At 37.4% G+C, this 22,473-nt stretch overlaps 1 long non-coding RNA gene across 1 annotated transcript in view; it reads right to left on the minus strand.

Annotated features, from left to right (window-relative positions):
• The window catches only part of LOC137063878 (uncharacterized), an 83,311-nt gene that overhangs the window by 55,524 nt on the left and 5,314 nt on the right, over positions 1-22,473 (minus strand). Inside the window, exon 2 of the long non-coding RNA XR_010901446.1 lies at positions 20,163-20,301. This is a non-coding gene — a long non-coding RNA (uncharacterized lncRNA). The remainder of the gene's footprint in view (positions 1-20,162; positions 20,302-22,473) is intronic.

Consider the following 22,473-nt stretch of genomic DNA (forward strand, 5'->3'; position numbering starts at 1 on the left):
TTTTCATGTGCACTTTGTAAACACAGGGCTGGTACTTCCGCCTACGTCTAGTGTGACCTTTCCGACATTACGTAATCCAGAAGAGCAATTTAGGTTAAAAAGTATATACATTTAAAATATATATTTTTTTAAATGAAAGCGGGCCACTTGCAGCCCGCAGGATGAAATTGTGTGGCCCCCTACTTGACATCAAAGTTTAGTGTTAGTGTGGCCCGCGCCTTGCTCTGAAAACCATTTTTGGCGGAGTCGTTGCGTGTGCCGTGCTTTATGCCTCACTTTGTGTGTGTGTGTGTTTGAGAGAGTTAGCTCGGCCCTCTCTCATGCAGTATAATTGGTTGACACCGCGTGATCGACATGTTCAGACAGTCGAAATGAATGTGGTTTAACGGCGCTCAAATGGCCAATCAAATCGAAGTAGGCGGGATTTACATTCTCTTTTGGCTCGCGCACATGCTCCCGCAGTCTACACACACACACACACACACACACAGACGAGCGTGTCAATCTCTCGTGTTGCGAAGAGAGACTATTCTTTCCGGTAAAATCACAAAACTAAATTGCACACACACAATGGATGTACGTATTTATTCACTTATGCGAAAAACCTCAGGACTAATAATATATTTGACGACAATTAATGCAAATATTGTTTGCAAATGGTCCAAAATTAATTATTTCCCAACTAGAATTAGATCTAGAATTTTGTTCACTGATCTGTTTGACCTGGTTATGGCCTTGCTTTGAAATAGTCTATTATTTTAAATAAAAATAAAAACATTTATTATTTCAGTATTACATATTTATTAGTACACAATTACCATCACACACCTGTTGGGAAATAGATAGGTACGAAGGATAACCAGATCCAAAATATAATGGCAATATTAAAAAAAAAAACGAGTAAGCAAGAGAAGCCATGTTCATGTTCAGAAGAAACATTAATGTTGAAGAGCTTTTAATAATAAAGATTGAGAAGATTGGATCTGTTTTTTTTGTGGAAAATTTGATGCGGCCCAGCCTGACCCAGAGTCTACCTCCAGCGGCCCCCAGGTAATTTGAGTTTGAGACCCCTGCCATAGACGTAGTGTCCGTGTTGTCACCCATAGGATTCCGATAAGCCGTTCTGAAGCTTAAAGTAGAAACGAGCTGGCTGTTGCCATCTTGTGAGTGAGTCATCGCGTGTCACTCCCAGATAACAGAAAAGGGACAAAAAGGCGGGATGTGGGCGGAGCTTATGTGACGCAATGACTATAGACGGCGGAGAAATGGCTATCCAACTGTCTCTCAAAGTAATCACGTCCTTAATTATGCAGAACTTTAAGCCTTTATATATTGTAAATTCATGAGTTATAAAACAATTAATCCCCCTCACAGTTGTCATGAAGGTCAAAATTAGCCGTATAGGCAAAAAACAATTTGAACCAGGTTGTAAACATGATTTTTTTCTGCTGAAAAGTTGGGAATTTTAACATGGTGATCACTGAGATTCTGCTCCCTTCGGGAGCCTGTCCCTAGTGGCCAGACAATTAATTGCAGTTTACATTACTTCCGCATTGCCTTCAAGAGAGATCACAGGATGTTGCCCCTTGGATAAGACCCTATTCCTTTCCTGGGATCATGCTGACCCCTCTGAAGCCCCATGAAAGTGCATTGATTTGGACCTTTAACCCATTGGTTGCCATAGAAGTGCCTTATGTGGAGAAAAATCTTGGAATGTTTTTCTCAAAAAACTTCATTTCTTTTCGACAGAAGATCTCCTTTTAAAGTGAACTAATCCTTTAAAGGTCCCGTTCTTTGCAATTCCAGATCTTTCAAACTTTAGTTAGTGTGTAATGTTGCTGTTAGAGCATAAATAATACCTGTAAAATTATAACGCTCAAAGTTCAATGCCAAGCGAGATATTTTATTTAACAGAAGTTCCCTTTCAAAGCCTACAGCGAACGGCCAGTTTGGACTACACCCCTGCACTTCCTGCAGGAATGACGTCACTAGAACCGTTTGTTGACTAACCCTCCGCCCATAAGAACACGCAAAATAGGGGGCGTGGTCTTGTTGCTCTCCCAAGTGGAGAAGAGCACGCAGCGCTTGTATCTCCCCATTATTGTAAGACGCGGGACCTTTCCGGGCAAAGTGCGCTAAGCTGCTGTCCAATCACAACACGGGCAGCAATCAAAACTCGTTACGTGTTTCTGAAGAAGGGACTTCATAGAACAAGGAAATCATCAGGCCGTTTTTAGGAAAGAGAAAACAGCGCTGTACAGATAAGTAAATTGTGTGAAAAATACTGTGTTTTTTTACATTGCACACTGTAAACACAATCAAAGCTTTGAAAACACGTGAAGAACGGGACCTTTAATAGTGCATTACTCCTGTAGTTATTCATTAATGACGGAAGAGTATTCTAAAGTGTTATTGGATAAACTATTCTTTAATACTATTATTTAGAAAATAAATGGTCATTTTGATAACAATGACACTAAACAATGTCAGATAATGCACAACACTAAGCCATTACTTATTCTTTCAGCAGAAATCATCTCTAAAACTTTACAAAGGCTCCCCCTAAATTGCAAGGCCTTGCCAGGCTTCCCTGGAAGAAATGAAAACGTCTTAAGACCACATCAAAAGGGAGTCCCTGCTGTACTGCCGGACAACATTGTCAGTGGCCAGGCAAGCCTGAGCTACGTTCTGTGATGTGAATCAGTGGTAGGCGGCAGTGTGAAGGCCGAGGAAAAGAGAGCAGGCTCTGGTTGTATGCCTCCACAGCTCCACATGGAGCCATGGAGAGAGAGTGAAGCCTACAGACCGGCTGCTGTTTTTATGGTTGTTGTTTCAGGTGGAGATTGTGGCTAAAGCAGCTGTGGGTTTGAATGCTGCCCTCTTGTGCTGGATTCTACACTGCCTGTATTATGGGTTGTGAAATGATGTTTACAACATGTAGAAATTTCAACATTGCATGATGCTCTGCATCTTATCTAGTGTTTTATGAATCTAAATGGCTTGTTTCTCCTTTAAGCTCTATGTTTCAATCTTTCTTGATGCATTGATAAGTGCATTAAGCAACATAAAATGTTGCTTAACATTTATGTATTATCAAAATATCTTTGTGTGTGTTCCACAGAAGAAATAAAGTCACATTTTTGGGAAAACGCTTCTTCAACAGTGTCTCTAATTTTCTTCAAATGTGTGATTTCAATTATACACTGTTGTCTTGATCTTATTAAAATGTTTGGCAACAAAATAATCAACATGGCAGCATTAACCACCAAAGATTCTTTTGACTTTTAAAGAAAAGCAGAAGTCATACGTGGAGAAAGACACAGAGTGAAAGGAGAGGAAAAAATGACCTGCCGCTTTCATGAGGCCAAGAAAAAAAAAAGTGGAAGAGAGGAAATAATTGTTTGATCTGTCCTTTGCCTGTCGCTGCCCTAATCACTCAAGACTGATTCAGAAAATGCAGGCTTGAATGTCAGAGGGCCACCTGCGGAGAGCTAGTCCGTTTCCCCTGCTCTGCGCGCCCATAGCCTTGTAATCACCACTCTTTCTCTCTGCACCGACTTGGCACTCTACAGCTGCCTTGATTGAGCACCTCAATCTAACAAGGTATCCACCAGTCCTGCCAGACTATTGCGGACGATTGAAGATGCCCCTGATGATCTCAGAGCAGTGCTTTTCCGCTGTAAACTCTTCCACCATAAAGTCCAAAAACACTGACGCTCTATGAATGTAAAAATAAAGGAAAGCTATGAACTATAAGGACAGAACTGGTGCGTTATTCACTTACAGGGGTCATGCAATATTTGTAATATTATAAAGAATATCTATCTTCAATCTTTTTTTAACAGTGAAGGTAAAATAATAATTATGAAAAAGTACATTATTCAAAACAATTACTGTTGTGTTGCATGGAAGAAAGTCATACATGTTTATTTGTGCTTTTGCAATTCTGTTTGGTGTTTCAAAAGGGCCTGGGAATTAGAAGTCTAATCTTCTGGTGTTTGTGAGAATATACCCTCACTTAAAGGATTAATAGGAACACCATATTAATACTGTGTTGATGGAGATTTGTGGGATGCACATCCAGGGTACGAAGCTCTCGTTCCACCACATCCCAAAGATGCTCTATTGAGTTGAGATCTGGTGACTGTGGGGGCCATTTTAGTACAGTGAACTCATTGTCATGTTCAAAAAAAAACAATTTGAAATGATTTGAGCTTTGTGACAGGGTGCATTATCCTGCTGGAAGTAGCCATCAGAGGATGGGTACATGGTGGTCATAAAGGGATGGACATGGTCAGAAACAATGCTCAGGTAGGCCGTTTTGTCTATTGTATTACCATTTTCTAAACTAAACTATAGCCAATGTTGGGGAGTAACCAGTTACATGTGCCTAGATTACGTAATCTAATTACAAAATACATGTAACTGTAATCACACAGTTACTGTTTAATTTATTTACAGTTAATTATGAAAATGTTAACGACTGCTAACGTTAACTAACGACTGAATATAAGCAATATATAGAATATATATAAAGCTGTATAAATATGTTAAATTACATTCATTGTAGAATGGCTCTATTGGCTCTATTAAATTTGCAGCGCACCACGTCTGCCAATGACATCAATTCACATCGCCACTGAAAGCAATGGCTACAACCCTGTGAGAGTTGCCATCATGGCGAGTAATACAACTGCAGTCCAGTGTTGGAAATTTAGAAACGTCCTCATGGTGTGTTCCTCATTGACACCTCGACACTTGGTCAGGTGGAACCAGGAATCCAACCTATGTGAACCACTGAGCCACTGCCGCCCACTACTAGTTTATTATTATGTGTTCGTTTTATATAGCGCTTTTCAAGGCACTCAAAGCGCTTTACATTGAAGGGGGGAATCTCCTCAACCACCACCAATGTGCAGCACCCACCTGGATGATACGACGGCAGCCATATTGCGCCAGAACGCTCACCACACACCAGCTGATTGGTGGAGAGGAGACAGAGTGATGAAGCCAATCAGGATATGGGGATGATTAGGAGGCCATGATGGACAGAGGCCAATGGGCAAATTTGGCCAGAATGCCGGGGTTACACCCCTACTCTTTTTCCGAAAGACATCCTGGGATTTTTAACGACCACAGAGAGTCGGGACCTCGGTTTAGCGTCTCATCCGAAGGACGGTGCTCTTTGTCAGTATAGTGTCCCCATCACTATACTGGGGCGTTAGGACCCACACAGACCACAGGGTGAGCACTCCCTGCTGGCCTCACTAACACCTCTACCAGCAGCTACCTGGTTTTCCCATTTGGTCTCCTATCCAGGTACTGACCAGGCTCAGCCCTGCTTAGCTTCAGTGGGAAACCAGTCTTGGGCTAAAGGGTGATATGGCTGCTGGCTAGTGAGAACTGGACTCTAAACTAAAATGTTACTAAAATTACCAAAACAAAATGGTTTACAATGGACAAAGCAATGACTCATAACAGTACAAATACAGCTTCCATGATTACAATCTTGTATATTTGAGAAAATATTTGGAAAGTTTAAACATTCTGCAATACTATATGAAATGGTGGTCTGGACAACCAGGGTTCTGGATGTTCATGGCTGTATTGATTATTCATAATCATCACCCAGTGTCCAGACTTACACATTTTTGGACGAATATAAGAACCAGAAAATAAAGGTAATCAATGGTGAAAACTGCTGAATGCCTCTATCATCATTTTCTGTGGGTAAGTGGGCAAACTATGTTCTACAATATCTTGTACAGGAAAGAGTTTGACGAGAAGTTGCAACTCCCCTGTGATTTCTGTGCCTGTTCCCACTGCCCCTATGTCATTGCCCTGAAGGTCCCATGGGGAATGTCCCTTTAGATCTCTCGTAAAGACCTCTCACCCCACAACAAGACTAATTGTTTTCAGGCATGCATGTTTGAATGACAAGGGTCTTGCTTGCAGTTTGTAGACTGCAGAGTCGTCGGTCTGTAGCATGTATCATTTTAGGGGTCATTGTATGAAACAGGTGCTTTTCCAGGTTGACCAGGGGAGTTAGGTTTTAGCAAAAAAAAAAAGATATTGTAAGACTTTAAAGAAGGCAAATAATGTGTTTCAGTGTTAAAAATTGGGTCATCCTGAGCCTAATTTCTGACATTTTAATATCCCCCTTATGCTGAAAAACACAAAACGTAAGATAGAGACTTTAACATCTAGTCTATAAAGAACTATCATTACGATAAAGGTTTTTGAATATCCATTGACATGGGCGTAGATTACGCGGGGGACGCGGGGGACATGTCCCCCTCACTTTTAATAAAATGTATTTTCGTCCCCCGCACTTTTACTGGGTCTCACCGATCCTAGTCGACCCGCTCCGAGCGGGATTCGATCCGGCATTACCCTGCGCGGCGACGGCCAAGTTAACAGGGACACTAAAAACAGCCTTCTCTATCCTCGGTTTATAGCGCGCTTCTTGAGGTCACGGGCAAGTGTATTTACATAGAAACCAATGTGAATACATCAAGATTTAAATTCAGAGACAAAAAATAATCTATGCATGACCTGTAATTTTTTTCGATTCCTAATATGAGGAGGACGCTCACATAGAAAGTCCAATAGTGGATTCGTAATACCCAGTCACGCTGCTGAAGGAAAACAATCGTTATGAGAGATTAAACGTGACGACGACAATCAGACGATTGCGACAATATATGCTTTATGTGTGTTTTTCAAGTCATCTCGATGTAGGCTATTTATTGACAATAAAGTAGGCTATCATGTGATTAATGTTTAGTATCTTCTGCTCACCAAGGCTGCATTTATGTAATGAAAAAAAGTTAAAAAAGTAATATTTTGAAACATTATTACAAATTAAAACAGCTTTTTTCCTATGTGAATATATAGTAATTTATTCCTGTGATCAAAGCTGTATTTATCATCATTACTCCAGTCTTCAGTGTCACATGATCCTTCACTAATTATTCTCATATGAGGATTTCATAATCAAGAAACATTTATGATTATTATCTGTGTTGAAAACAGTTGTTCTGCTTAAAAATGTTGTGGAAACCATGATAGCCTACATGTTATTTTTCAGGATTCTATAGAATTTTTGAATATAATTTTTTGAATAGAAAGTTCAATGGACAGCATTTATTTGCATTTATTAAATCAATTATTATCTAATTTGTAATATTAAAAATATCACTTGTGATCAATTTAATGCATGTCTGATCAATAAAAGTATTAATTTAGCTCTTTTTTTAATTTTACCACAAATGTTTAGATGGTTTCCACAAAAATTAAGCATCACCATGAGCAGCATAACTGATAATAATCATAAATGTGTGTTGATCATCAGATCCTCATATGAGAATGATTAGTGAAGGATCATGTGACACTGAAGACTGGAGTAATGATGATAAATTCAGCTTTGATCACAGGAATAAATCACACTTTACTATATCTTCACATAGAGAACAGCATGGTTTACATTAGAATACTTTTTTTTTTTTACATTGCATAAAATCTGCAAAGTCTTAATGCAGAAGTGTTTGTAGTATATAAACCAATCATAAAATTGGCATAAAAAATAGGAGAATAACATTATAGATATTAATTAATGGTTATTGTTCAGCAGTGTATTTGATATCTTGCCCAATTAAAAGCAAGAGATGCGATAAATTATATTGGTCCAAAAAAAAAACATTTCTGTCCCCCTCACTTCTGAAAAGATGGCTACGCCCCTGTCCATTGATGTAAAATGGAAAAAGACTGAGGGACACTACTTCAAATACACTGTCAACCAGAGAGTAAGAAAACACACACACACAAGCACACACACACAAATCCTGGTACTCGACTTGTGTTACAGTTACTACTAGAGCTTCCTGATTAATTGTTAAAAGATTGCGAGTCAAACACCCACAACCATTCAGATCTCCGTTCTGATGCAGAGAGAGCAGTTGTCACGTTCAGGTGTGAAACAGCTTCACACACCGTCTTTTCGACCACACTGTATCATTATACAATCATTTAAATGATCACAGAAGTACTGGGATAAAAGGTTATAGTTTGGATATAAACACTGATGTCTCCTTTTTCACGTCATTTGATGCTTTAAATAACGATCATATCAATTACATCTTTACACCAGTAGGTGGCGACAAGTGATTTTTAAAAAATTAGTCACTGAATCATTCATTCAAGCGATTTGTTCAAAAATGCTGATTCTTCCAATAATGAAACAAGTGAAGTATTTATGAGCGAGCTAATTTTTTGCTGCTAGAGGTCGCTTTAGCTTTTTCTGGTCATGCATGCTGTTTTATCATATTAGACACATTATTTGAGTGTGTTGAAACCTATGTTATAATGCTACTCTGTGCGTTTGCCCGGTGGCTACTATGAGACAGTTATACACACTGCAGTGATCAATATTAGGCATGGTAAAACATGGTACTTGTGGTAAATAATGAAATCGAGATTTAAAAAATAAGACTGATATAAAACAATGATTCGTTTTCTGTCGATTAATGTAAAGTTGTTCACTTGTCTAATAAAACACTAGCCTGACAAGCCAGACCCACATCAATATGTTTGGTCTGGAAACTTACCATTGACTGGGCTCAATCCGAGGGGCGGGATAAACGGTTGTCTTTCAAACTCCCTCTGCACACGATAGGATAGCACTACAACCAACCAGAGCAACGAAGGTGAAGCGGGGCTCGTCGACAGATTAACTTTCTCCGTATCCGGTCGCCAAAACTCCGAACACATCTTCCCTTCTTAAGAATGACTTCAGTGCCGTTCTTTGTTCTTTTCTGAGAGAAAAGCTTAACTCCAAGTCTTCCAGAGTTGCGGTCAAAGCTGATTTCAAAAGACCGCTGTTTGCCAGCTTCTGTGTTTACTAGAAGCATGCAAGCGCAACTCGGCCGTCATTATGTTAAGCCCCGCCCACCGACTCTATACACAATGGCCCTCATTTATCAATCTTGCGTAGAAACGGGTGTATATGTTGCCGTAAGATTATGCTTACACTCCTCTCATCGCCTGATTTATGAAGCTGTGCGTACCTCTGCAATCCAGGTGTACGCAATACTTGCCCTTGATAAATGCGGAGGCTGAAAACGATCGTCATTTGAATAACACGCCCCTATAGATTCTAGTCTCCACCTCCCCCACGCCTTCATTTTACGCCATGGACAAACAGAAGACGGCAAAGAAGCGAAACTTCTCCGACGTGGAGATCGGGCGCACTCAATCATCTCACTATAGTCCACTAGTCAGGGCACTGACTAGGACATAAGTCAATGGGCTGACTCCCTGATCAGTGCCCTGACTACTGAACTAGTGAGATGATCGAGACGCGCCCATCGAGACCATCACCAGGGAAGTGGGAAAAAAAAACGAAATTGTTTTATTTGGGAGTTTAAAGAGTGGGATTAGAGGCACCTACAAAAACAAAATATGGACCTAAATTACGAGTATTGTTAATAGTGTGGCGGTTGAGAAGCGCACTCCAGCAGTTTAAATAGCTGTTTGGATGATAAATTACCATCACAATGCATTATTTTACAGCACGTTTTGAAACAATTAGCATTTAATTTCGTATCACGGCACATGTATTGGGGTGTACAATAGTGATGATGATGTGATGTGCCATTCATTCACATTAATAATTACATGACAATTTGTAAGATTCTTCTTCTTATTATTATGATTAATATTCTTAATGACGCTTGTTATTTAGAAGAAGAATGTCATTTTTATTGATTTTATTATTATTTAAAAAAAGAAGGTCATTTTTATTATTTTGTCAGTCTGAATTATTTTAGTCCCAGTCCGTGCGCAGCTGCCGGGCTCGCAACTGGAGGAATAGGCTACATATGCCTAAAAATCAAACGCTTTGGTAAAGTCACACAAATTAAACATTGACGTTCATGTTGCACAAAAATAAGCACTGAATGTTGTTGTTGTGGTTTTTAACAGTGGATAATAATATAGCATATCTTGTCAGTGCGTTTTGTGGTGTTAGGAATTGTTTTTCTGCGCATTTTCCCACTAACTCAAACGTGCGTACACCACTTCCTGAGCTGGCGTAGGATTTGAGCGTGCCGTACGCCAACTTCCATATTGATAAATCTCAAAGTCACCGTGGGTTTGGGTGTACGCAAGGTGTACGCTGGAAATTTGGTGTACGCACTTTTGATAAATGAGGGCCATTGTGATTGGCCTGACCAGAGTTTGGCTTTTACAGCTCAGAAGTGTATTGAGAGTTGCTAGACGACACTCGTGGCAGATTTGCTGCCACTAGGGTGCATCTAGATTTCTAGGCTAATAAAACACATAATATGTTATAGAATCTTTGGTTATCTATAGATTATCTATAGTAATCTTTGTTAACATGGTTACTACAAAATAAAACCAGAAATCGAGGGTAAGGCAGATATGATGTCACTGGTGTCGCATGGACACGGTCCTGGTTAAAAATGTTTATTTCTCTGGATTTAAACATTCTTGGAAACAATAATGTAAGTACACAAGTCAACAAAATATATAACATTGTTCAAGTGGTTTTTGGATATTTTAAATCCAAAAATATTACATACTGTGCCTTTAAATCATACTTTCAAAGTGAAAAAAAAAAAAAAAACATTTTAAATAGACTGCAGCAATTCAAATGTTGTCAGAATCTGTTTAATATAGTTGTGCTCATGCCACTCACAGTGTAAATTATCACCTTTTTTTTTACTTGAAATTGTATATAATATAATATAATATAATATAATATAATATAATATAATATAATATAATATAATATAATATAATATAATATAATCGTTATTCTTCCTGCAATTTTAACTCTCCTGCTTCTCTCTACCACACCAGAAAAGAAAGACGATATTGCACATTTGATGGCATTTATTGAAGCGTCTAAATTTTGGATGGCAAATGTGATTTAAATTTAAACTGCACAATTATTATGGTTATCTAAAATAATTATAAGTACATGGAATAACCACGATCAGGCGATTAATCAATAATCGCGACAGGCCCAAATTAATTTAAAAAAAGATTTCATACTTATCTATTCTCTCCTAACTCTTCAGAAAGTCAGCAATATGGAAACAGCCGTGGTGCTCTTGAGGCATGCCACTAAAATTTATGATCAATTATGGCTTTTCTAAAGCTGGATTTAACATGTCATATATGTCACGCTTCTCTGGGAAATAATGACTTTGAATGGATTTCAGAAAGTTGAAATTTATCCTCCTATTGCCCTGGGTTCCTTACATCCGTTCCCTGCTTAATATAATGCTGTTGATTTAACAATGATGTATTTGAACCTTTGGGCACTTTTTCATTTAATAGATGGTTTTGCAGGGTGCACAGGGTGCTACATTATTCTGGTGGGCTTGACTGAGTGATAGACCCATGATATGGCGGTGAGTCCATCAACAGCAGTTATATTCAATTTCTGAGGAGAGCATTTGTCACATGGGACAGGCAGCATTAACACAAAAGAGTCTTAAGCCAGTGTTAAGTCACCCTGAAGTAGCGCGGGCCACATAGCCGCACGTTTTGACGTCTCCTTTTCCGTAGTGGCCTCTATACCTTTACCTCAGCACATAATATGACAGAGCATTGATTAATTGTACATTTAAGCGGATGCACAGCCCTCCTCTCTATAATAAATTATAGTCATTAATCAATAAAGCACAGTGTAATACAGGGACTTGGGGGACATGCTGCTTTCTAATGGAACACTGAAACACAAGGATGGTCCTCTACCGGCAATGACCACTCGGCAAGATGCTCTGCATCCATCCAATTAAACCAGATAATTAATGAACATCCTTAACTTCGATAATGGGATTTGCCATTCAAGCTATTCCGCCCATAAATTTTTGATGGTCAACAATTTTGCAAAGATCTTATGTTGTGTAAACGCTTTTGAGTACAGTATAATGGAATAATATCCTATACACTGTCCATCCTAACACTCAAAGTAATTTGTAGAGCCAACTCAAATTAAACAAATAAGTTACATTAAATTAACTTTTATGAATATTTAGAACTTTCTTTATCTTTTGAGTTCACAAAACTGATACCTTTTAAGTAGTCTAAATTGTTTTATTGTTTTGAGTTGTATTGTTTTTTTTTTAATTTAGACATACTTAAATTGAACAGAAACCGGGCTAGGATTTCTATTTCCTGGCATGCTTTGACATTGCTTTGCTTCAGAAGGGCTTTATTAACCCCCCGGAGCTGTGTGGAGCAGTTATATGATAGACAGATGCACTTATATGGACTTCAAAAATGGTCCAAGAAGTCACTGCCATTATAAAGATTTTTTATTTTTTTTATTTTTTTTATTTTTTTATATATATATCTCATATTGCATTAATATGAAAGAAGAATGTCATACAGGATGCCTTGAGGATGAGTAATTCATGGACTAATTTTCTTTTTTGGGTGAACTAAACCTTTAAAAGGAATACTAAATGCTTAAATTAGCATGTTTTTTGTTGTTGTTGTTGTTTTGTGTAAGATTAATGTTAAGTGTGAGCTTTAGTAGTGTTTACTGTTTTGCTATGTTACAGTAGTTTAGAAGAGTATCTTTTTTGGGAAAAGATATACATTGAATGTTTAATATTGCTGTACTTATTCACTAATTTATATGCTATGCTAATGCTAATTGCTAAACAATTGTGTCACCAATTAGCTAGTTAAAGATAGCCAAATTTCCAATATAAATTAGCTTACTCAAATATTTTAAGCTAAAGGACAACTCCGGAGAATTTTTAAGTTTATCTTGATCGTTATACCTTTGTGAGTAGTCTATAGGAAAAAAAAATGAACCGGATTGTGTTTGCAACCCGGAGCTGTCACAGTTAATGCCCAGTGCTCCCACTCAGCTAAAACGGCAGCTGTGGGGGCATACACGTAAAGAGTGTCTTTGTGCCTTTTAACAGACACAAAACACAGTTCACGAACGAATCATTCTTTTTAACCGGTTCTTTTTAGTGAAACGGTCGAACCAGTTTACCAAATCGGACTGAATCATTCTAAACGGTTCGCGTCTCAAATCAGCGCTGATCCCACAAGTTACTTTAGTTATTCACTTTCTGACATGAGTGACAGTCCCTCCGAATAGAAATAAACAAATGTCTTGAATTATATGTTGTAACTCCAACCGTTCACTGAACTAAGACATGTTTTGCTGAGAGAACTGATGAGAACTCACGAGCAGCTGATACTGACCATGCGCGTGTAACCGAACGTACATCGGTTCTCGGGTCAGCAGTACAGAATTGAAAACCGTTTCTTTTGGACACGTTTGATACTGAGAACTGACGAGCCGATGAGCAGAGCCTCTTCACACACACGACGTTCTTCCCAACTGGACTATTTGCCTTTTTCCGGCTACAACGGCGTTCCCACAAGACTTCAGCGCAAGATACAGCTAGCCGTCTAAAACACTATTTAGGTGAATTTAAACAATGGCTAAGTGGATAAACGCATCTCATTGTTTTGTAAAAGACCTGTTCATGTTGGACAGACATTTTAATAGCATTTTGTGTCTGTTACAAAGACACAGTTTACATTTATGCCCCCATAGCTGCCGTTTTAGCTGAGTGGGGGCTCTGGGCATTAACTGTAACAGCTCCGTGTTGCAAGCACCAATCCGGTTAGTTTTTTGGGGTTTTTTTTCTATAGACTGTACTCACAAAGATATAACAACCAAGATAAACTTTCAAATTCGCTGGAATTGTCCTTTAAGAGCAATTCAAATTAATGAGTACAAAATACAAATCTGCAAGTGCTTAACATAAACTTTATATTTCTCAACTTATTACTTCAATTCTTTTGAGTTTTGCCAATTAATTTGTGTTTACAGTGTATGTTTGAATATGTAATATATGATTAATGGAACAGACAGATGTTAAAAACACCAGCAATGATGCATAAAAATAAATGTTTAGTCTCTCTCCGTGGTACGACACAGTATGGAAAGGACCTATGAGAGACCAGATGCTATTACTCATAAACACTTAAGTAGGGGACAAGGACATGAAAAATAGTTTTCATCATTGAAAATATAAATAAATTAATCTCACAATAGAGTCCAAAGGTCAAACGAAACCAATCATACTTATCTTATGAGAACTGATAAGATTGTTATATTAAACTTAAATATAAGTATATAACGAAAAAGCTAAAATGATATGTACATACTGGGAATTGACTGGATATTAAAAGAACTTGAAGGTCAAATAATGAATTATGAACACACAAAGCATAAGGTTCTCTGGGAAACCAAAATTATGTAAAGTCATCTAAATAGAACATGAGGGTTATTATTTGTTTCTTCGAGATATATTGCACATTTACATGACCAAGAAAAAAAAAAAAAACGGTTCATTTTATGAACCTAAACCCACGGAAAAAAGAAGAAAAAAAAAACAGTTTCCTAAAGAATTTGAAGAAAGACAACATTGATGCTTAAATGAAATAAGCTCTATTATACGGATCAAACAACCTCTGAGCAATAGAATAGAATTTTCCTCTGAGCTTCCATGAAATAAAATGCCATTTATACTTATCAAAGCAAACTGAATAGCCAGGCTTTTCATGAACACAAATTCATTCTTGGGAATATAAATGATCCAGGCGACTTGATTCTGCCTAATGGAACTGGATGAAAGCTAATATTAACTATGCTAAAGCCAGGAAAGAAAAAAAGTAGAAATAGATAAATAGATAATAATGCTGAGGGAAAACAATTAAGTACTTCAGTGGTGGATAAATGACTTGTAATGTTTGCCTGGCTACCTGAAAAGCACTTTCTTCATCTAATGCCATCTGAAGCTGTCACGGTGTCGTAGCTTTAGCCCATTTGATTAATGATGAGCTGTGGGCACAGCTAGCAGCTAAAGTCTCAATTATGAAAAAGCCAGTAACTAGTGCAATGTTGCTGATGCCTTTATTCCACTGACAGCGGTGAAAAATCGCAATATTTCTAATCAGGGTAAAATCGTTCATCATTCATTTATTGGCATTTCCGAACATGCCCTTTGTGTCTACCTTTTCCTTCTTCTTGACTTTCACGCCACCCTGAAACCAAATCCTGCAGAGATTGATGCTTCAATCCCTCTGCTCTCTTCTCACTCTTACCAAAGTCTATTAAAGTTTAGCTTTAATTATTAATCTGAAGGTCATGACCCTGTCCAGCCCCATTTTTGCAGTTTAAGAGGAGACAAGTAAATGGATAAAAACGAGTAAGTGAATAGTTCAGAATGCTTGTTGTCTTAAATTTGTTAAGCATGTTATGAAATATGATAATTTTTTATGTGCACATATTTTAATGACTTCAGTGGCGTAGTCAGTAATCCATAAGCGATCGACCCGGGTTCAAATCCGCCTGTTACAGAGCTCGCGCTTCTCCCTTTTCCCATCACATATCACATCGGAAAGGCATTTACTTTCAATAAAAATTAAGAACATGTTCTTAAAGTGGAAATAAATTGCCTATTTTTTTTAAAAATAATAACAAAAGCATTTATTGGGCGGGTTAGGGGTAGGGAGCTTTTATTGTCCCATTAAGTCGGCATTCATTTAATAATTTTAATAAATATAATAATTTACACTGTTATAATTGCATCTTGTTAATGTACAACAATACTGAGGTGCACATAGTATGCATCTGTCAAAATATAGTATAAATTGTGTCTATTTATTTACACATTATTGCAAAGAACTGCTACTTTTACATAGAGTAAATATAATCACTTAGCCTGGATGACAGCCGAACTTAGCCCCGCCCACAACATTTTTAGGTCAGGCAGTTCGGTCTGGCCTTGATCCATAGAGGAGTAATTATCTCCGAACAGAAACTGTTCGGACCAATGAAATCATCAGGGCGGGCTTTAGACGATGAAAGACAGATGATAAACAGTAACGTAATCATGCACGTCATCAAAGGAGCTTGGTTTATATTTACTCGAATCCTAAACGGAGAGCTTGTTTGTATCTGCATTCACCTTCATAATTTCTCTCAAAGATGATGATCATGTTGGTAAGTACTCTGTTTATCAATAAATTATTTTATTTTTTTACACAACCGGCAAAGCTCATTTATTCCAGCGTGTGTGCAGACAGGGTTGCCAAGTTTTCACAACAAAATCTGCCAATTACTAGCGCTAAACAATAGCTTCTCGGGGGGTTCTCTGGGGGGAAAATGGTGTTTGGGGGGTAAAATGTGTGTTATTTTGGCAAGGTTGCCTGCTAAAATTAGCACTAATGGGTCTATATATCACATAATAGTCCCTTCAACACTTGGACATAGAAAACAACCGCGGAAAAAAACGCGGACTTGGCAACACAGTGCAGTTGAGCTCTATCTGTTGACATTTGACAATGCGTCGCTTCGTTGCTCTTATTGGTTTGCTCCATTGGGCTGTGATTATGAGGCGTGTTTCAACCGAACCAGGAAAGACATCAATTGGATAGACCTACAAAGGTCTATCCAGGTCTTTCCTGGTTCGGTTGAAACACGCCTCATAATCACAGCCCAATGGAGCAGACTCATATTCTGACTAGAATTGAGTATGACCACTTCAGGCTAATAATCACTATTTTCAATTAATAAATAGCATCTTCAGCTATTTACACTTTGTGATCATAACGCGATCATAACACTCGCGAAGTTTCGACTGTGAGATCGGTGGTCAAATCCGGCTCCGCATATCGATGCATCATATCATATGACTTGCTACTTGTTTAATTTATTTTATTTTATTTTTCGGTTTTATTTATTTATTGTTTTTTTTTTTTTTTTTTTTTTTTTTTTAAATTCTGTAGCACTTTGAGATTTTGTTTAATATAAAGTGCATTATAAATAAAATGTATTATTATTATTATTATTATTATTATTATTATTATTATTATTATTATATCTTTGACTATTCGGGGTCACCCCTAGTATGCACACTATACTGTCCATGTCCAGAAACGGAATAAAAACATCATCAAAGTAGTCCATATGTGACATCAGTTAGTTAAATAGAATCTTTTAAGTAATCGAAAATACATCTTGGTCAAAAAATAACAAAAACTATGACTTTATTCAGCATTGTCTTCTCTTCTGGGTTTGTTTTCAATCCTCAAATAAAGATTCAAATGGTTATGAATAAACGTATTGATTCATGATTCATGGGGACACTAAGCTTATGATTAAAGTTATTCAACTAATTATACAACTAAAATGTATGCATTAGGTTTTGTTTAGTTCTATAAACTATAACACTGATCTGCCAACATTGTAGCTATATGATAAATTAAAATAAGCTGATAGCATCACTGTTTTCTCCAGAACGACTGTACAGCCAAATCTAATTTTGTTGTAATATTATCCAGTTTGACACTGTGAAGCTGCTTTGACACAATCGTGATTGTAAAAGCGCTATATAAATAAAGTTGATTGATTGATTGATTGATGATTCGGATCACGTGTGAAACTGCCAAACTGCTGAAATCATGTGATATTGGCAATCCAAATCATGAATCCAAATCATAAAATGTGTTCTGAAGATGAACAGAGGTCTTACGGGTGTGGAACAACATTAGGGTGAGTCATTAATGACATAAATTTCATTTTTGGGTGAATTACCCTTTAATAGACTACTCACAGATGTGCTGACATCCAGCAGAGCGCATGCGACAGGAGCATGTGTGTGTTTAAGTTGAGAGCGATAAGGCTTTAAAACACATGCAGATGATAATATTTCATAACGATGAAGAAATGCAATATCACATGAAGGTGTCTGTGATAGAGATAATCATTAAAACAAACAGATGTCATGTTTCAGTTTTCATTTGCGTGTTCCCTGCTGTGAAGGAGATGTGTAGGCTCCACCCTCTCGGGTGGGGAGCAGCAGCTCATTTGCATTAAAGGAGCCACACACAGAACTGCTCATTTTTCTTCAACCCCAAAATTGCCATTTTCAAAATGGCATATTAAATGATGTTAGGAATTTTGATCTGAAACTTCACAGGCACACTCTGGGGACACCCGCGACTTATATTACATCTTTTAAAAAGGGGCATAATAGGTGCCCTTTAATACAGCCCCAGCTCGGTTGGGTATTGTGGGATCTGTGATGTCACACTGGCAGATTCATTTGAATATGCCTGCCTTCAGAGCAAGACAAGTAGTTTTACAGCATCATACTGTAGGCCTCGACGGCCTGTAAACGGCCTGTTGTTTTGTAAATGAGGCACAGAGTAATTCATAGGGATGGGTACGAAGACCCGGTGTTAGATTAGCGGTTCTGCTGGAGAGATGAAGAAAATACACATACTATGTATAATTGTTTTATAGACGTTATAGTGTGAATTCTATATTGCCAGCCGTTTCTATGAGCAATAATATTAAACCATGACTCTGCACAATCTGTGATTATTGTAAAATGCAGTCTCAACTGTTGCTAAATTGCAGGACGTGTTTGTTAAAAAATAAAAAGAGCTATTAAAAGCACAATAATCCCCGCAAGAGTTTCCAGCTTCAAGGCAGCTTATGTGTGTGTGTGCGCTTCAATTCAAATCCGACCGTAACTTGCACATTTAAGTACTTTAGGCTTTGTGTGCGCATCTAAACCATCAAATACACACTATGTCTATGTCAAAATGACAGCTTGGAGAGTATTCACTTAAACACAGTTTATGTCTTAAATGGGCATTAATAGTTGGGAGAAAGTATTATGTATATTATTACAAATGCATTTGGTCTTAAAGGGGCAGCGTCTAATAAACCCTGACGATCTTCATTAATGTGAATTAAACAACAAAATGCGAAGAGAAAGATACTCTCAGTTTTAAAAAGCATTAATCTATTAATTTGTACAGTGAAAACTATGCAGTGTTATTTTATATTTGATTATTAGATGTCTTTTGTAGGCCATTACCCAAACAGTAATGTTAGAAGACCTTCCTGAGATTAAAGCACCGTATTTTATTTGTACCTTTGTTTTATTGTATATTTACTGTATTTATTTGACCATTTGTTTGAACTTTCTTTCTTGTTCTTTTCATATGCATGTATGAAACAAAAATGCCTGTAAATGCATTGGTGATAGATGTATTATATTCGTTTTGTTTACAAATTGCTCTTTATTTTGCTATAGATATTTTGCATGTTCAGATTATAAAACAATGTTAATTATTTTCTTATAATAAAGTCTAACAAAAATAACCGATAAGAATACCGTTAAAGTACCAGATAGATAAGCAGTAAAGGTAAGAGTAGTAATACCGTTAAAACATTAATGATACCCATCCATAGTAATTCAACACAACAGTTGACCTCGTTGTTATGAATGATGTCATCACACTTACTAACTATAGCCACAGTGATTGGCTCATGGGGGAGGGGTCTCTGTCAGTGATAGAAATATTGTAGAATGAGGTATCATGTTGCCATATTCAAATAAAGATTTTAAAAAGTAAGTGAACAAGTATATGAGATTAAGAGGGATCGAGCAGAATTCAAACGACAAATTATGTTTTATAAACAAAATTTGGGAGGAGCACTATCTAATCAGCTCGAGAGGAGGCATAGAATACACAGTCGACTCACACCTCTAATTACCGCCACAGTTTTCTGCATCCTAAAATTCGGACTGACATGCCCATTATTTTTAAGAGTTTCTCCTAAATCGGCACGTTGGGGGCTACTTTTAGCCTTACGATGTTTTGTGAATAATGGCCCCAGATGTATTTGGCATATGTGTCAGTTAAGACATTTTAATTAACAACAGTCAAAACATTATATATATATATATATATATATATATATATATATATATATATATATATATATATATATATATATATATATATATATATAAACATGCATTTAAAAAGTATCGTAGATAGGGTGAATTTTGATGTAATATCAACTTTAAGAAAAGACAAATAAATAAATACATCCATACATCCATCAATACCATGCATACAGTGCATGTCAAAGATCAGCCATACTCCTCCGTCAGCCAATCACAATGCTGGCAATCACCAGACTACTGTTCATTCGCACCTGCAGCTCATTCACTCACCAATCACTGCTGCATATAAGCATTCAACTCGAACACTCACATTGTCTGGCGTACCTGCTATCCTGAAGCCTCCATTGTCTTCAAGCGCCGTGTTGTTTCCATCATCTCCTGTTCCTGCAGATCTGTAACTTATTGGTTTCCTCACTGAGGTTTGTGATCTATCATCTGTCATCCCTCATCCATGTTCTCCAATCTACCTATGACAGAAAAACTGTCAGTATTTTTCCATTGTCATCTGTCAAGTGCCAACTATCAAAATATCACTGGCATTTACTGGTTGCTCATCTGTGTTAATGAAGAAATGACCATTGACACTGTCTCTGTTCCATAACAATGTGATGCTCAAACTTTTGTCCCTTTCATGAAACATATTTCATCTTATTTAAATTGTTTTATTTTGAAAATTAACTTATTTTGAATTTTCTTTTTTGACTTATTTATTAGCTTTTCATCAACTTTGGATAAAAACGTTAGTCAGGGTTGCAGCATTTCATTTTTGACAGGAGAGAGGAGGAGGGATAGAAGTACTGAAGGCTGGCTGACTGTTCAGAGCTGTGCTGTTGTTTCACCGCATACCGATTGTTCATCTGATGAAACATCTTCCCAAAAACTTTCAGTAAACAAAATCCACAAAACAGTCGTGATCTATGACCTCAGTCTATAACACTGTAAAGTATATCCCTCTCAGCCTCGTTTCCATCTGTTCACTTTGATTAGTTGAGGATTTATGCCAGCTAGTCAGTTAGTATTCAGAAAAAAAAGAGAGAAAAATATTGGATAAAGTTTTAACACCTCATTTAAGTTAGTTCTTTCTAGCTAAGTTGGTTTAATTTGTTCAACACAATTTAGTTTGTTTAACAAAATGTCCTTCTGTTGGTCCAGCTTAATTTACTGAGGTTTAATTAGTTTTTTCAGTCACACTGTAGATTAAGTTCCTAACTAACTACACTCTATAAATTTACTATACATTTTACTATGAATTATTTTTTTTTGCATGAAACATTTTATTTTTTGTACCTTTTAAAGAGTACTGAGTAACCTAATTTGGTACAAAAAATGAGTATAAAAAACTGGGGGGGAAACATTTAAAGAACAATGTTTATGAATATCATTAACTGTTTTTATTTATGAGTAAGTTAATATTAACTTGTATTGTATAACTTCAATATAAAATTTATTTTCCTCAACAAAATACTCCACACAACCACACTGAGTAATGTTACAGCAATACAGCATATATTAGGCCTACTGTTTTGACATTCAAACTCAAGTAACAAACTTTTTAGAAGTTAAAATTAAAGGGGGGGTGAAACACTCAGTTTCAGTCAGTGTCATGTCAATCTTGAGTACAGGTAGAGTAGCATTGCATCCTGCATATCTCCGAAAAGTCTTTATTTTTTTAATAATTATATAAGAAAGATGCGCTGTTCCGAGTCTTTCCGAAAAAAGCCGAGCGGGTGGGGGCGTGTCGTGTGAGCGGAGCTAAATAATGACGTGTGCAGCAGCGCGCTGTGTGTTGAGTCGAGTGCATCCCTAACAGCGGGAAAAAAACTTTATTCAAAATAAAAATATGGCTTTTAATCAGATACAGCCATACATCTATGATCCGGAATCAGACCCAGAGGCTGCAGTTGAACAGGAGCAGCAGCAAAAACGACTAGAGCAGGACGTCTGTATGTGGTAAGTTACAAGTTATACACTAACTATATAATATGCTTAGCGGCTTGTGTTATTTACATATTTATACTTGAATTATATCGTCGTATTTTTGTCTTTGAAGGTGTACATGTGGGAAGTGCAGTTGTGCACGTGTGTTTGTGTGTTTACGCGTGGTTTGTGTAGACAGTAAGCGGACTAAAAAAAACACAGACATTTGAAGCAGTCTCACTCACCCTTCTAACGTTGGGACTGCTCCATCCTTCAGCATTAGGCGATTGGGAAAATCCGGCGTCGAGCTGGGCCTTGTTTATGAAACTGTAGTATATGCAGTAAATGGTTCAGTCCAGGTCACCCCTATACAGTTTGTATAGTTGGTATGGACCGTAAATGTATGGCGCATGTGATTACTATGAAACAGGTGAACACGCTTGAGTAAAGAGAAGTTAAACACATCTAACTTTGTGTGCGTGCCTTTATTGGAGTTAATCGTTCCAACAAAGTATACAACATGGTGTCAGAAGCGACTGTACCCACTAACTAACGCCGCGCACATGAAGAAGTGACAAAAGATCACCGCTGCGCGAGTGACGAAACAGCAGTGCAGACGAAAGAAAAAAAAAGAAGCTCTGCACGTTGAAGCGGCGAACAAGATGGAAATGCTTCATCCGCCACCACCTTTGTCTCTGACGGGAAACTTGGCCGAAAA

Source organism: Pseudorasbora parva, chromosome 24 (genome assembly GCF_024679245.1).
Source record: "Pseudorasbora parva isolate DD20220531a chromosome 24, ASM2467924v1, whole genome shotgun sequence".
NCBI lineage: Eukaryota > Metazoa > Chordata > Actinopteri > Cypriniformes > Gobionidae > Pseudorasbora > Pseudorasbora parva.